Below are 17,153 nucleotides of genomic sequence, written 5' to 3' on the forward strand. Positions count from 1 at the left end.
CCCCCCCCCCCCACCCCCCCCCCCCCCCACCCCCCCCCCCCCCCACCCCCCCCCCCCCCCACCCCCCCCCCCCCCCACCCCCCCCCCCCCCCACCCCCCCCCCCCCCCACCCCCCCCCCCCCCCACCCCCCCCCCCCCCCACCCCCCCCCCCCCCCACCCCCCCCCCCCCCCACCCCCCCCCCCCCCCACCCCCCCCCCCCCCCACCCCCCCCCCCCCCCACCCCCCCCCCCCCCCACCCCCCCCCCCCCCCACCCCCCCCCCCCCCCACCCCCCCCCCCCCCCACCCCCCCCCCCCCCCACCCCCCCCCCCCCCCACCCCCCCCCCCCCCCACCCCCCCCCCCCCCCACCCCCCCCCCCCCCCACCCCCCCCCCCCCCCACCCCCCCCCCCCCCCACCCCCCCCCCCCCCCACCCCCCCCCCCCCCCACCCCCCCCCCCCCCCACCCCCCCCCCCCCCCACCCCCCCCCCCCCCCACCCCCCCCCCCCCCCACCCCCCCCCCCCCCCACCCCCCCCCCCCCCCACCCCCCCCCCCCCCCACCCCCCCCCCCCCCCACCCCCCCCCCCCCCCACCCCCCCCCCCCCCCACCCCCCCCCCCCCCCACCCCCCCCCCCCCCCACCCCCCCCCCCCCCCACCCCCCCCCCCCCCCACCCCCCCCCCCCCCCACCCCCCCCCCCCCCCACCCCCCCCCCCCCCCACCCCCCCCCCCCCCCACCCCCCCCCCCCCCCACCCCCCCCCCCCCCCACCCCCCCCCCCCCCCACCCCCCCCCCCCCCCACCCCCCCCCCCCCCCACCCCCCCCCCCCCCCACCCCCCCCCCCCCCCACCCCCCCCCCCCCCCACCCCCCCCCCCCCCCACCCCCCCCCCCCCCCACCCCCCCCCCCCCCCACCCCCCCCCCCCCCCACCCCCCCCCCCCCCCACCCCCCCCCCCCCCCACCCCCCCCCCCCCCCACCCCCCCCCCCCCCCACCCCCCCCCCCCCCCACCCCCCCCCCCCCCCACCCCCCCCCCCCCCCACCCCCCCCCCCCCCCACCCCCCCCCCCCCCCACCCCCCCCCCCCCCCACCCCCCCCCCCCCCCACCCCCCCCCCCCCCCACCCCCCCCCCCCCCCACCCCCCCCCCCCCCCACCCCCCCCCCCCCCCACCCCCCCCCCCCCCCACCCCCCCCCCCCCCCACCCCCCCCCCCCCCCACCCCCCCCCCCCCCCACCCCCCCCCCCCCCCACCCCCCCCCCCCCCCACCCCCCCCCCCCCCCACCCCCCCCCCCCCCCACCCCCCCCCCCCCCCACCCCCCCCCCCCCCCACCCCCCCCCCCCCCCACCCCCCCCCCCCCCCACCCCCCCCCCCCCCCACCCCCCCCCCCCCCCACCCCCCCCCCCCCCCACCCCCCCCCCCCCCCACCCCCCCCCCCCCCCACCCCCCCCCCCCCCCACCCCCCCCCCCCCCCACCCCCCCCCCCCCCCACCCCCCCCCCCCCCCACCCCCCCCCCCCCCCACCCCCCCCCCCCCCCACCCCCCCCCCCCCCCACCCCCCCCCCCCCCCACCCCCCCCCCCCCCCACCCCCCCCCCCCCCCACCCCCCCCCCCCCCCACCCCCCCCCCCCCCCACCCCCCCCCCCCCCCACCCCCCCCCCCCCCCACCCCCCCCCCCCCCCACCCCCCCCCCCCCCCACCCCCCCCCCCCCCCACCCCCCCCCCCCCCCACCCCCCCCCCCCCCCACCCCCCCCCCCCCCCACCCCCCCCCCCCCCCACCCCCCCCCCCCCCCACCCCCCCCCCCCCCCACCCCCCCCCCCCCCCACCCCCCCCCCCCCCCACCCCCCCCCCCCCCCACCCCCCCCCCCCCCCACCCCCCCCCCCCCCCACCCCCCCCCCCCCCCACCCCCCCCCCCCCCCACCCCCCCCCCCCCCCACCCCCCCCCCCCCCCACCCCCCCCCCCCCCCACCCCCCCCCCCCCCCACCCCCCCCCCCCCCCACCCCCCCCCCCCCCCACCCCCCCCCCCCCCCACCCCCCCCCCCCCCCACCCCCCCCCCCCCCCACCCCCCCCCCCCCCCACCCCCCCCCCCCCCCACCCCCCCCCCCCCCCACCCCCCCCCCCCCCCACCCCCCCCCCCCCCCACCCCCCCCCCCCCCCACCCCCCCCCCCCCCCACCCCCCCCCCCCCCCACCCCCCCCCCCCCCCACCCCCCCCCCCCCCCACCCCCCCCCCCCCCCACCCCCCCCCCCCCCCACCCCCCCCCCCCCCCACCCCCCCCCCCCCCCACCCCCCCCCCCCCCCACCCCCCCCCCCCCCCACCCCCCCCCCCCCCCACCCCCCCCCCCCCCCACCCCCCCCCCCCCCCACCCCCCCCCCCCCCCACCCCCCCCCCCCCCCACCCCCCCCCCCCCCCACCCCCCCCCCCCCCCACCCCCCCCCCCCCCCACCCCCCCCCCCCCCCACCCCCCCCCCCCCCCACCCCCCCCCCCCCCCACCCCCCCCCCCCCCCACCCCCCCCCCCCCCCACCCCCCCCCCCCCCCACCCCCCCCCCCCCCCACCCCCCCCCCCCCCCACCCCCCCCCCCCCCCACCCCCCCCCCCCCCCACCCCCCCCCCCCCCCACCCCCCCCCCCCCCCACCCCCCCCCCCCCCCACCCCCCCCCCCCCCCACCCCCCCCCCCCCCCACCCCCCCCCCCCCCCACCCCCCCCCCCCCCCACCCCCCCCCCCCCCCACCCCCCCCCCCCCCCACCCCCCCCCCCCCCCACCCCCCCCCCCCCCCACCCCCCCCCCCCCCCACCCCCCCCCCCCCCCACCCCCCCCCCCCCCCACCCCCCCCCCCCCCCACCCCCCCCCCCCCCCACCCCCCCCCCCCCCCACCCCCCCCCCCCCCCACCCCCCCCCCCCCCCACCCCCCCCCCCCCCCACCCCCCCCCCCCCCCACCCCCCCCCCCCCCCACCCCCCCCCCCCCCCACCCCCCCCCCCCCCCACCCCCCCCCCCCCCCACCCCCCCCCCCCCCCACCCCCCCCCCCCCCCACCCCCCCCCCCCCCCACCCCCCCCCCCCCCCACCCCCCCCCCCCCCCACCCCCCCCCCCCCCCACCCCCCCCCCCCCCCACCCCCCCCCCCCCCCACCCCCCCCCCCCCCCACCCCCCCCCCCCCCCACCCCCCCCCCCCCCCACCCCCCCCCCCCCCCACCCCCCCCCCCCCCCACCCCCCCCCCCCCCCACCCCCCCCCCCCCCCACCCCCCCCCCCCCCCACCCCCCCCCCCCCCCACCCCCCCCCCCCCCCACCCCCCCCCCCCCCCACCCCCCCCCCCCCCCACCCCCCCCCCCCCCCACCCCCCCCCCCCCCCACCCCCCCCCCCCCCCACCCCCCCCCCCCCCCACCCCCCCCCCCCCCCACCCCCCCCCCCCCCCACCCCCCCCCCCCCCCACCCCCCCCCCCCCCCACCCCCCCCCCCCCCCACCCCCCCCCCCCCCCACCCCCCCCCCCCCCCACCCCCCCCCCCCCCCACCCCCCCCCCCCCCCACCCCCCCCCCCCCCCACCCCCCCCCCCCCCCACCCCCCCCCCCCCCCACCCCCCCCCCCCCCCACCCCCCCCCCCCCCCACCCCCCCCCCCCCCCACCCCCCCCCCCCCCCACCCCCCCCCCCCCCCACCCCCCCCCCCCCCCACCCCCCCCCCCCCCCACCCCCCCCCCCCCCCACCCCCCCCCCCCCCCACCCCCCCCCCCCCCCACCCCCCCCCCCCCCCACCCCCCCCCCCCCCCACCCCCCCCCCCCCCCACCCCCCCCCCCCCCCACCCCCCCCCCCCCCCACCCCCCCCCCCCCCCACCCCCCCCCCCCCCCACCCCCCCCCCCCCCCACCCCCCCCCCCCCCCACCCCCCCCCCCCCCCACCCCCCCCCCCCCCCACCCCCCCCCCCCCCCACCCCCCCCCCCCCCCACCCCCCCCCCCCCCCACCCCCCCCCCCCCCCACCCCCCCCCCCCCCCACCCCCCCCCCCCCCCACCCCCCCCCCCCCCCACCCCCCCCCCCCCCCACCCCCCCCCCCCCCCACCCCCCCCCCCCCCCACCCCCCCCCCCCCCCACCCCCCCCCCCCCCCACCCCCCCCCCCCCCCACCCCCCCCCCCCCCCACCCCCCCCCCCCCCCACCCCCCCCCCCCCCCACCCCCCCCCCCCCCCACCCCCCCCCCCCCCCACCCCCCCCCCCCCCCACCCCCCCCCCCCCCCACCCCCCCCCCCCCCCACCCCCCCCCCCCCCCACCCCCCCCCCCCCCCACCCCCCCCCCCCCCCACCCCCCCCCCCCCCCACCCCCCCCCCCCCCCACCCCCCCCCCCCCCCACCCCCCCCCCCCCCCACCCCCCCCCCCCCCCACCCCCCCCCCCCCCCACCCCCCCCCCCCCCCACCCCCCCCCCCCCCCACCCCCCCCCCCCCCCACCCCCCCCCCCCCCCACCCCCCCCCCCCCCCACCCCCCCCCCCCCCCACCCCCCCCCCCCCCCACCCCCCCCCCCCCCCACCCCCCCCCCCCCCCACCCCCCCCCCCCCCCACCCCCCCCCCCCCCCACCCCCCCCCCCCCCCACCCCCCCCCCCCCCCACCCCCCCCCCCCCCCACCCCCCCCCCCCCCCACCCCCCCCCCCCCCCACCCCCCCCCCCCCCCACCCCCCCCCCCCCCCACCCCCCCCCCCCCCCACCCCCCCCCCCCCCCACCCCCCCCCCCCCCCACCCCCCCCCCCCCCCACCCCCCCCCCCCCCCACCCCCCCCCCCCCCCACCCCCCCCCCCCCCCACCCCCCCCCCCCCCCACCCCCCCCCCCCCCCACCCCCCCCCCCCCCCACCCCCCCCCCCCCCCACCCCCCCCCCCCCCCACCCCCCCCCCCCCCCACCCCCCCCCCCCCCCACCCCCCCCCCCCCCCACCCCCCCCCCCCCCCACCCCCCCCCCCCCCCACCCCCCCCCCCCCCCACCCCCCCCCCCCCCCACCCCCCCCCCCCCCCACCCCCCCCCCCCCCCACCCCCCCCCCCCCCCACCCCCCCCCCCCCCCACCCCCCCCCCCCCCCACCCCCCCCCCCCCCCACCCCCCCCCCCCCCCACCCCCCCCCCCCCCCACCCCCCCCCCCCCCCACCCCCCCCCCCCCCCACCCCCCCCCCCCCCCACCCCCCCCCCCCCCCACCCCCCCCCCCCCCCACCCCCCCCCCCCCCCACCCCCCCCCCCCCCCACCCCCCCCCCCCCCCACCCCCCCCCCCCCCCACCCCCCCCCCCCCCCACCCCCCCCCCCCCCCACCCCCCCCCCCCCCCACCCCCCCCCCCCCCCACCCCCCCCCCCCCCCACCCCCCCCCCCCCCCACCCCCCCCCCCCCCCACCCCCCCCCCCCCCCACCCCCCCCCCCCCCCACCCCCCCCCCCCCCCACCCCCCCCCCCCCCCACCCCCCCCCCCCCCCACCCCCCCCCCCCCCCACCCCCCCCCCCCCCCACCCCCCCCCCCCCCCACCCCCCCCCCCCCCCACCCCCCCCCCCCCCCACCCCCCCCCCCCCCCACCCCCCCCCCCCCCCACCCCCCCCCCCCCCCACCCCCCCCCCCCCCCACCCCCCCCCCCCCCCACCCCCCCCCCCCCCCACCCCCCCCCCCCCCCACCCCCCCCCCCCCCCACCCCCCCCCCCCCCCACCCCCCCCCCCCCCCACCCCCCCCCCCCCCCACCCCCCCCCCCCCCCACCCCCCCCCCCCCCCACCCCCCCCCCCCCCCACCCCCCCCCCCCCCCACCCCCCCCCCCCCCCACCCCCCCCCCCCCCCACCCCCCCCCCCCCCCACCCCCCCCCCCCCCCACCCCCCCCCCCCCCCACCCCCCCCCCCCCCCACCCCCCCCCCCCCCCACCCCCCCCCCCCCCCACCCCCCCCCCCCCCCACCCCCCCCCCCCCCCACCCCCCCCCCCCCCCACCCCCCCCCCCCCCCACCCCCCCCCCCCCCCACCCCCCCCCCCCCCCACCCCCCCCCCCCCCCACCCCCCCCCCCCCCCACCCCCCCCCCCCCCCACCCCCCCCCCCCCCCACCCCCCCCCCCCCCCACCCCCCCCCCCCCCCACCCCCCCCCCCCCCCACCCCCCCCCCCCCCCACCCCCCCCCCCCCCCACCCCCCCCCCCCCCCACCCCCCCCCCCCCCCACCCCCCCCCCCCCCCACCCCCCCCCCCCCCCACCCCCCCCCCCCCCCACCCCCCCCCCCCCCCACCCCCCCCCCCCCCCACCCCCCCCCCCCCCCACCCCCCCCCCCCCCCACCCCCCCCCCCCCCCACCCCCCCCCCCCCCCACCCCCCCCCCCCCCCACCCCCCCCCCCCCCCACCCCCCCCCCCCCCCACCCCCCCCCCCCCCCACCCCCCCCCCCCCCCACCCCCCCCCCCCCCCACCCCCCCCCCCCCCCACCCCCCCCCCCCCCCACCCCCCCCCCCCCCCACCCCCCCCCCCCCCCACCCCCCCCCCCCCCCACCCCCCCCCCCCCCCACCCCCCCCCCCCCCCACCCCCCCCCCCCCCCACCCCCCCCCCCCCCCACCCCCCCCCCCCCCCACCCCCCCCCCCCCCCACCCCCCCCCCCCCCCACCCCCCCCCCCCCCCACCCCCCCCCCCCCCCACCCCCCCCCCCCCCCACCCCCCCCCCCCCCCACCCCCCCCCCCCCCCACCCCCCCCCCCCCCCACCCCCCCCCCCCCCCACCCCCCCCCCCCCCCACCCCCCCCCCCCCCCACCCCCCCCCCCCCCCACCCCCCCCCCCCCCCACCCCCCCCCCCCCCCACCCCCCCCCCCCCCCACCCCCCCCCCCCCCCACCCCCCCCCCCCCCCACCCCCCCCCCCCCCCACCCCCCCCCCCCCCCACCCCCCCCCCCCCCCACCCCCCCCCCCCCCCACCCCCCCCCCCCCCCACCCCCCCCCCCCCCCACCCCCCCCCCCCCCCACCCCCCCCCCCCCCCACCCCCCCCCCCCCCCACCCCCCCCCCCCCCCACCCCCCCCCCCCCCCACCCCCCCCCCCCCCCACCCCCCCCCCCCCCCACCCCCCCCCCCCCCCACCCCCCCCCCCCCCCACCCCCCCCCCCCCCCACCCCCCCCCCCCCCCACCCCCCCCCCCCCCCACCCCCCCCCCCCCCCACCCCCCCCCCCCCCCACCCCCCCCCCCCCCCACCCCCCCCCCCCCCCACCCCCCCCCCCCCCCACCCCCCCCCCCCCCCACCCCCCCCCCCCCCCACCCCCCCCCCCCCCCACCCCCCCCCCCCCCCACCCCCCCCCCCCCCCACCCCCCCCCCCCCCCACCCCCCCCCCCCCCCACCCCCCCCCCCCCCCACCCCCCCCCCCCCCCACCCCCCCCCCCCCCCACCCCCCCCCCCCCCCACCCCCCCCCCCCCCCACCCCCCCCCCCCCCCACCCCCCCCCCCCCCCACCCCCCCCCCCCCCCACCCCCCCCCCCCCCCACCCCCCCCCCCCCCCACCCCCCCCCCCCCCCACCCCCCCCCCCCCCCACCCCCCCCCCCCCCCACCCCCCCCCCCCCCCACCCCCCCCCCCCCCCACCCCCCCCCCCCCCCACCCCCCCCCCCCCCCACCCCCCCCCCCCCCCACCCCCCCCCCCCCCCACCCCCCCCCCCCCCCACCCCCCCCCCCCCCCACCCCCCCCCCCCCCCACCCCCCCCCCCCCCCACCCCCCCCCCCCCCCACCCCCCCCCCCCCCCACCCCCCCCCCCCCCCACCCCCCCCCCCCCCCACCCCCCCCCCCCCCCACCCCCCCCCCCCCCCACCCCCCCCCCCCCCCACCCCCCCCCCCCCCCACCCCCCCCCCCCCCCACCCCCCCCCCCCCCCACCCCCCCCCCCCCCCACCCCCCCCCCCCCCCACCCCCCCCCCCCCCCACCCCCCCCCCCCCCCACCCCCCCCCCCCCCCACCCCCCCCCCCCCCCACCCCCCCCCCCCCCCACCCCCCCCCCCCCCCACCCCCCCCCCCCCCCACCCCCCCCCCCCCCCACCCCCCCCCCCCCCCACCCCCCCCCCCCCCCACCCCCCCCCCCCCCCACCCCCCCCCCCCCCCACCCCCCCCCCCCCCCACCCCCCCCCCCCCCCACCCCCCCCCCCCCCCACCCCCCCCCCCCCCCACCCCCCCCCCCCCCCACCCCCCCCCCCCCCCACCCCCCCCCCCCCCCACCCCCCCCCCCCCCCACCCCCCCCCCCCCCCACCCCCCCCCCCCCCCACCCCCCCCCCCCCCCACCCCCCCCCCCCCCCACCCCCCCCCCCCCCCACCCCCCCCCCCCCCCACCCCCCCCCCCCCCCACCCCCCCCCCCCCCCACCCCCCCCCCCCCCCACCCCCCCCCCCCCCCACCCCCCCCCCCCCCCACCCCCCCCCCCCCCCACCCCCCCCCCCCCCCACCCCCCCCCCCCCCCACCCCCCCCCCCCCCCACCCCCCCCCCCCCCCACCCCCCCCCCCCCCCACCCCCCCCCCCCCCCACCCCCCCCCCCCCCCACCCCCCCCCCCCCCCACCCCCCCCCCCCCCCACCCCCCCCCCCCCCCACCCCCCCCCCCCCCCACCCCCCCCCCCCCCCACCCCCCCCCCCCCCCACCCCCCCCCCCCCCCACCCCCCCCCCCCCCCACCCCCCCCCCCCCCCACCCCCCCCCCCCCCCACCCCCCCCCCCCCCCACCCCCCCCCCCCCCCACCCCCCCCCCCCCCCACCCCCCCCCCCCCCCACCCCCCCCCCCCCCCACCCCCCCCCCCCCCCACCCCCCCCCCCCCCCACCCCCCCCCCCCCCCACCCCCCCCCCCCCCCACCCCCCCCCCCCCCCACCCCCCCCCCCCCCCACCCCCCCCCCCCCCCACCCCCCCCCCCCCCCACCCCCCCCCCCCCCCACCCCCCCCCCCCCCCACCCCCCCCCCCCCCCACCCCCCCCCCCCCCCACCCCCCCCCCCCCCCACCCCCCCCCCCCCCCACCCCCCCCCCCCCCCACCCCCCCCCCCCCCCACCCCCCCCCCCCCCCACCCCCCCCCCCCCCCACCCCCCCCCCCCCCCACCCCCCCCCCCCCCCACCCCCCCCCCCCCCCACCCCCCCCCCCCCCCACCCCCCCCCCCCCCCACCCCCCCCCCCCCCCACCCCCCCCCCCCCCCACCCCCCCCCCCCCCCACCCCCCCCCCCCCCCACCCCCCCCCCCCCCCACCCCCCCCCCCCCCCACCCCCCCCCCCCCCCACCCCCCCCCCCCCCCACCCCCCCCCCCCCCCACCCCCCCCCCCCCCCACCCCCCCCCCCCCCCACCCCCCCCCCCCCCCACCCCCCCCCCCCCCCACCCCCCCCCCCCCCCACCCCCCCCCCCCCCCACCCCCCCCCCCCCCCACCCCCCCCCCCCCCCACCCCCCCCCCCCCCCACCCCCCCCCCCCCCCACCCCCCCCCCCCCCCACCCCCCCCCCCCCCCACCCCCCCCCCCCCCCACCCCCCCCCCCCCCCACCCCCCCCCCCCCCCACCCCCCCCCCCCCCCACCCCCCCCCCCCCCCACCCCCCCCCCCCCCCACCCCCCCCCCCCCCCACCCCCCCCCCCCCCCACCCCCCCCCCCCCCCACCCCCCCCCCCCCCCACCCCCCCCCCCCCCCACCCCCCCCCCCCCCCACCCCCCCCCCCCCCCACCCCCCCCCCCCCCCACCCCCCCCCCCCCCCACCCCCCCCCCCCCCCACCCCCCCCCCCCCCCACCCCCCCCCCCCCCCACCCCCCCCCCCCCCCACCCCCCCCCCCCCCCACCCCCCCCCCCCCCCACCCCCCCCCCCCCCCACCCCCCCCCCCCCCCACCCCCCCCCCCCCCCACCCCCCCCCCCCCCCACCCCCCCCCCCCCCCACCCCCCCCCCCCCCCACCCCCCCCCCCCCCCACCCCCCCCCCCCCCCACCCCCCCCCCCCCCCACCCCCCCCCCCCCCCACCCCCCCCCCCCCCCACCCCCCCCCCCCCCCACCCCCCCCCCCCCCCACCCCCCCCCCCCCCCACCCCCCCCCCCCCCCACCCCCCCCCCCCCCCACCCCCCCCCCCCCCCACCCCCCCCCCCCCCCACCCCCCCCCCCCCCCACCCCCCCCCCCCCCCACCCCCCCCCCCCCCCACCCCCCCCCCCCCCCACCCCCCCCCCCCCCCACCCCCCCCCCCCCCCACCCCCCCCCCCCCCCACCCCCCCCCCCCCCCACCCCCCCCCCCCCCCACCCCCCCCCCCCCCCACCCCCCCCCCCCCCCACCCCCCCCCCCCCCCACCCCCCCCCCCCCCCACCCCCCCCCCCCCCCACCCCCCCCCCCCCCCACCCCCCCCCCCCCCCACCCCCCCCCCCCCCCACCCCCCCCCCCCCCCACCCCCCCCCCCCCCCACCCCCCCCCCCCCCCACCCCCCCCCCCCCCCACCCCCCCCCCCCCCCACCCCCCCCCCCCCCCACCCCCCCCCCCCCCCACCCCCCCCCCCCCCCACCCCCCCCCCCCCCCACCCCCCCCCCCCCCCACCCCCCCCCCCCCCCACCCCCCCCCCCCCCCACCCCCCCCCCCCCCCACCCCCCCCCCCCCCCACCCCCCCCCCCCCCCACCCCCCCCCCCCCCCACCCCCCCCCCCCCCCACCCCCCCCCCCCCCCACCCCCCCCCCCCCCCACCCCCCCCCCCCCCCACCCCCCCCCCCCCCCACCCCCCCCCCCCCCCACCCCCCCCCCCCCCCACCCCCCCCCCCCCCCACCCCCCCCCCCCCCCACCCCCCCCCCCCCCCACCCCCCCCCCCCCCCACCCCCCCCCCCCCCCACCCCCCCCCCCCCCCACCCCCCCCCCCCCCCACCCCCCCCCCCCCCCACCCCCCCCCCCCCCCACCCCCCCCCCCCCCCACCCCCCCCCCCCCCCACCCCCCCCCCCCCCCACCCCCCCCCCCCCCCACCCCCCCCCCCCCCCACCCCCCCCCCCCCCCACCCCCCCCCCCCCCCACCCCCCCCCCCCCCCACCCCCCCCCCCCCCCACCCCCCCCCCCCCCCACCCCCCCCCCCCCCCACCCCCCCCCCCCCCCACCCCCCCCCCCCCCCACCCCCCCCCCCCCCCACCCCCCCCCCCCCCCACCCCCCCCCCCCCCCACCCCCCCCCCCCCCCACCCCCCCCCCCCCCCACCCCCCCCCCCCCCCACCCCCCCCCCCCCCCACCCCCCCCCCCCCCCACCCCCCCCCCCCCCCACCCCCCCCCCCCCCCACCCCCCCCCCCCCCCACCCCCCCCCCCCCCCACCCCCCCCCCCCCCCACCCCCCCCCCCCCCCACCCCCCCCCCCCCCCACCCCCCCCCCCCCCCACCCCCCCCCCCCCCCACCCCCCCCCCCCCCCACCCCCCCCCCCCCCCACCCCCCCCCCCCCCCACCCCCCCCCCCCCCCACCCCCCCCCCCCCCCACCCCCCCCCCCCCCCACCCCCCCCCCCCCCCACCCCCCCCCCCCCCCACCCCCCCCCCCCCCCACCCCCCCCCCCCCCCACCCCCCCCCCCCCCCACCCCCCCCCCCCCCCACCCCCCCCCCCCCCCACCCCCCCCCCCCCCCACCCCCCCCCCCCCCCACCCCCCCCCCCCCCCACCCCCCCCCCCCCCCACCCCCCCCCCCCCCCACCCCCCCCCCCCCCCACCCCCCCCCCCCCCCACCCCCCCCCCCCCCCACCCCCCCCCCCCCCCACCCCCCCCCCCCCCCACCCCCCCCCCCCCCCACCCCCCCCCCCCCCCACCCCCCCCCCCCCCCACCCCCCCCCCCCCCCACCCCCCCCCCCCCCCACCCCCCCCCCCCCCCACCCCCCCCCCCCCCCACCCCCCCCCCCCCCCACCCCCCCCCCCCCCCACCCCCCCCCCCCCCCACCCCCCCCCCCCCCCACCCCCCCCCCCCCCCACCCCCCCCCCCCCCCACCCCCCCCCCCCCCCACCCCCCCCCCCCCCCACCCCCCCCCCCCCCCACCCCCCCCCCCCCCCACCCCCCCCCCCCCCCACCCCCCCCCCCCCCCACCCCCCCCCCCCCCCACCCCCCCCCCCCCCCACCCCCCCCCCCCCCCACCCCCCCCCCCCCCCACCCCCCCCCCCCCCCACCCCCCCCCCCCCCCACCCCCCCCCCCCCCCACCCCCCCCCCCCCCCACCCCCCCCCCCCCCCACCCCCCCCCCCCCCCACCCCCCCCCCCCCCCACCCCCCCCCCCCCCCACCCCCCCCCCCCCCCACCCCCCCCCCCCCCCACCCCCCCCCCCCCCCACCCCCCCCCCCCCCCACCCCCCCCCCCCCCCACCCCCCCCCCCCCCCACCCCCCCCCCCCCCCACCCCCCCCCCCCCCCACCCCCCCCCCCCCCCACCCCCCCCCCCCCCCACCCCCCCCCCCCCCCACCCCCCCCCCCCCCCACCCCCCCCCCCCCCCACCCCCCCCCCCCCCCACCCCCCCCCCCCCCCACCCCCCCCCCCCCCCACCCCCCCCCCCCCCCACCCCCCCCCCCCCCCACCCCCCCCCCCCCCCACCCCCCCCCCCCCCCACCCCCCCCCCCCCCCACCCCCCCCCCCCCCCACCCCCCCCCCCCCCCACCCCCCCCCCCCCCCACCCCCCCCCCCCCCCACCCCCCCCCCCCCCCACCCCCCCCCCCCCCCACCCCCCCCCCCCCCCACCCCCCCCCCCCCCCACCCCCCCCCCCCCCCACCCCCCCCCCCCCCCACCCCCCCCCCCCCCCACCCCCCCCCCCCCCCACCCCCCCCCCCCCCCACCCCCCCCCCCCCCCACCCCCCCCCCCCCCCACCCCCCCCCCCCCCCACAAGTGCCAAAGGTTCGCCACCACTGTCGTAGGGCATGGATTCCAGACCATTTTGGTAGCCCTCCTCTGGATCCGTTCCAGCTTATCTTCTAGGATTACCTCTCCTCAATCTACCAAACCATGGCCACACAGCCCAGAAAACCCACAACAACCAGTTGAGTCCGGCCATGAAAGCCTTCAACAATACAAGCTCAAGGGATTCCCTCGATGTAACTTTTCTTGCACAGGGCATAAGAGAATGCTCATACGGGGTTCACCTGCCAAGGGTAGACTCTTTTCTTTTGGCACCCCTCTGGGCGGTCACAAACCAGCAGCTGGTGTAAGGCGTGCGCAACAACATAGACGGCCGAGTACACATTGAAGTCAATGCGGTTCCCCACCTCCTGGATCTTCTTGTCATAAAGCCGAGTGGTAGGTAGACATTGTTCACAGTCTTGGTTGCACGTTTCAGGCGCATCCTGTGCTCCGGCTCCCTCGGTTGGACTGGAGGGCAACCTGACTCGGAAGCTGGCTAACCCCGGGATAGGGACTTCCTGTGCCGCTACCCCGAAGATGGTGCCGATGCTTGCGAGGTTGACAATGCTGTGCAGGGAGGGATCGACGGCCCAGGCTTCGGAAGCAATCCACACCAGGCCGGTGACGTTCTGCTGGATGACCTTTGAAAAGAAGGCCAGGAGCGGAAGCTCCAAGCTCAGGACGATCACCACTTTGGCCGTGCTGTGGACTATCTTATGGACAATGTCCTCCATCTGCTGTTGGATGCCGCTGTCCTCCTGGTTGGCCCCCTCGACCGGGATGATCTCCTGGAAGGCGATGCAGGGCCAAGTGGCCTGGGCCCGCAGCTTCTGCAAGTTCTGCCGGCCGTAGTCGTCATCGCTGGAGAGGATGATGACCCAGTTCCACCCGAACCTCTGCAGCAGCTTCAGTATGACCGTGATCTGCTGCTCCGTGCTTGGGATGGTGCGGAAAGCCACAGGGAAGGCTCTGGAGTCGCTTAGAGCCTGGGTGGTTGCGCTGAAGGTGATCTGGAAGCCACCGGGAAGGAGAGTTCGTTAGGATGAATAAGGATGACCCTAAAGGCCTGCAGCACGGCTCATCCCCAACACGGCTCATCCCCAAGCAGTGGTGTAGTGGCTAAGAGCAGTGGCTAAGAGCAGGTGCACTCTGATCTGGAGGAACCGGGTTTGATTCCCCGCTCTGCCACTTGAGTTGTGGAGGCTTATCTGAGGAATTCAGATTAGCCTGTACCCTCCCACACACGCCAGCTGGGTGACCTTGGGCTAGTCACAACTTTTTGGAGCTCTCTCAACCGCACCTACCTCACAGGGTGTTTGTTGTGAGGGGGGAAGGGCAAGGAGATTGTAAGCCCCTTTGAGTCTCCTACAGGAGAGAAAGGGGGGATATAAATCCAAACTCTTCTTCTCCTTCTTTTCTCCCCAGTTGATAGCCACCCTTTGTGTCCATGAAGGGCCATCAAGTTGAAGCCAACATGTGGCTACCCCAGCTTAGCTAATGGGTCAGAGAAGCCCATAAGCAGAGCGGGCCTCCAAATGCAGATTAGGGTGGTTTTAAAGGCATCCACTCCAAAAACTCTGTCTTGGCTTCCCTTGTCCCTACGTCCTTGGGTTGACGCCTGGACAGCCATTCCACTAGCTAAGACCCTTTTCAAAAAGGGTCCAGCATCAAGCGAGGGCTCCCCCTTCTGGAGAGACACAGCTCAACCAGCAGAAGGCACCCATGCAATTTCAAGCCCCCCCCCCCCCCCCCGGTTCTTTATGTTCACCTAATTTTCTGTGTCCTATCATGAACTGACCCCACAAACTGTACAGTTTTCTAGCCACTGTACATTAATGAATCAGCACTATATTTGCAAATCAAGTACATCGCACCGTTACATTGCACATAAAAAAATGGCACGGTGTACGCAATACTATCTACAAAACCCCCAGCAAAATGTAGAGAACAAGAATGGTTGACAAAAATCACACACAAATCTAAAAAGAAACAAAGCAGAGAATCTCTGGTGGGCAAAGGTGGTAGCTGTCGCAGTGGCGCAGGAGGTTAAGAGCTCGCGTATCTAATCTGGAGGAACCGGGTTTGATTCCCAGCTCTGCCACGTGAGCTGTGGAGGCTTATCTGGGGGATTCAGATTAGCCTGTGCACTCCCACACACGCTACCTGGGTGACCTTGGGCTAGTCACAGTTTCTCGGAGCTCTCTCAGCCCCACCTACCTCACTAGGGTGTTTGTTGTGAGGGGGGAAGGGCAAGGAGATTGTCAGCCCCTTTGAGTCTCCTACAAGAGAGAAAGGGGGGGATATAAATCCAAACTCTTCTTCTTCCCAACTCTGTGCTGATTTTTTATTGGCACCGTTTCATAATCTCCGCTCCGGGATGAACTTTTATTTTCTTGCTGCTGGCGATTAAACCATCGCGACTGACAGGTGAGGTTTAGCCTCTCCCCAAGAGAAGCCAATGAGATCTCCTGGTCAAACCTGGAGACTAGCAACCCTGCACTTTTGCCCCACAAGTGCCACCCTCACTGGAGACTCAGAGCCCCTTACCTGTGGGACGAGGAAAAGGCTCAGGAGGTGGGCAGCGGTGACAGCTGCCGACGAGGAGTCCGGGCCGATGACCGCCACGACTCGGGGCTGGTAGTGCGTGTAATTTGTCTGCACTTCTAGCTGGGACCGGTTATCCGAGAGGAAATAGAGGTGGGGGTGGATGGTGTTGGTGAGGTAGCAGACGTCCACTATCTCGTAGCCCAACGAAACCCTAGGCAAGAGGGTGCTGGAGTTGTTGATCTCCTCCACCGCAAAGCGCATGGCTTGGAGATAGCTGTAGCTCACAAGCTTAAGCTTGTACCTGAGAGGCGAGCGGGAGACAGAGAGAAGATGCCAGCCACAGATGCAGGTGAAACGTCAGGAGAGAATGCTACTGGAACACGGCCATACAACCCAGAAAACCCACAACACCCAAGTCACTCTTTGCTGGCCACAGAGAAGTCATCTCTGATTCTGCTGGTTTATTTACAGCCTGATAGACCACAGCCTACCTAAGGGCCACTGCCCAGTTTCCACAGATGGGATTCTTTTGAAGACCCCTGGCTACCTTGCACTGCTCCAAGGAGGGAAGAGGGCCAACCTGGAATCCCTTTATGTCCGTTAGTTCTGCGACTACAAAATCTTGAATCTACACCCTCCAGTTCTGAACGTTTAACACACTTCGGGACTGCAAGGATTGAGGTTTAAAAAAAAACCCACTGGATTGTAAAAGGAGACCCACACGTGATCTTTCTTAAAGACCTGACACAGATTTAACTATAATTCTGGGAAGTGTGATTCTGTGAGGCAGAGCAAAGTTATAAGCTCCAAGAGAAATTTCTCAACACCCCTCAAAGCTTTACTTTCCGCAGGAATCTTGAGGTGGGAGAGAAGGAAGCTCTAGGATAGGAGGATTACCTCTCACTAAGCTCTGAGTTAGGTGGACTGGTTCTAGGATGCAGGCCCAGCCGACTTCTGACCCTTTAAGAGCATCAGAAGAGGCCTGCCGGATGAGGCCAGTGGCCATCTAGTCCGGCATGGTGGAGCAGTTAAGAGAAGGTGGATTCTAATCTGGAGAACCGGGTTTGATTCCCCACTCCTCCACCTGAGTGGCAGAGGCTTATCTGGTGAACTAGATGGGTTTCCGCACTCCTACATTCCTATTGGGTGACCTTGGGCTAGTCACAGTTCTCTCAGAACTCTCTCGGCCCCACCTACCTCACAAGGTGTCTGTTGTGGGGAGAGGAAGGGAAAGGAGATTGTAGGCCACCTTGAGTCTCCTTAGAGGAGAGAAAGGTGGGCTATAAATCCAAACTCCTCCTCCTCCTCCTCTTCGCTTTTCCAAAGAACTCCAAAAGGTTGGTGAGGCATGATCTTCCTTTAGTAGAAGCCATGCTGATTTTCCTTCAGCAGGGTTTTTTCCTCTGTGCACCTGATAATTCTGTCTTTAACGACATGCACACCTGAAGTGCCAGAGTTGGACACCCCTGCCCTAAGCAGTGCAGTTAATATTATTAAAAACAACAGTTAGGCAAATGCCTGAAAAGCTGTACATACTTTAAAAATCCTTGCATACAACTCTGTAAGGTAGGTCAGCATTACCCCCCGCCCCATATTGTATAGGAGAGGGGAGCAAAGGTTAAAAGAGTGCAGCCTGCCATGTAAGTCAGTGGCAGCGTCCAGCTCAGTCCGCCAGTTACACCCCACCCCGTCCACTGGGCAGCCAGGAACCCATCCCTGCACCCCCCCCTTTCCCCCCCCCCAACCCTCCCCAGAATTCTTCCTCCCCAAGACTTACTCTCTGCAGATGGGCACTTGAGAGGGGCTGGGG

The sequence above is a fragment of the Sphaerodactylus townsendi genome, linkage group LG16, assembly GCF_021028975.2.
Source record: "Sphaerodactylus townsendi isolate TG3544 linkage group LG16, MPM_Stown_v2.3, whole genome shotgun sequence".
In the NCBI taxonomy this organism is placed as follows: Eukaryota; Metazoa; Chordata; class Lepidosauria; order Squamata; family Sphaerodactylidae; genus Sphaerodactylus; species Sphaerodactylus townsendi.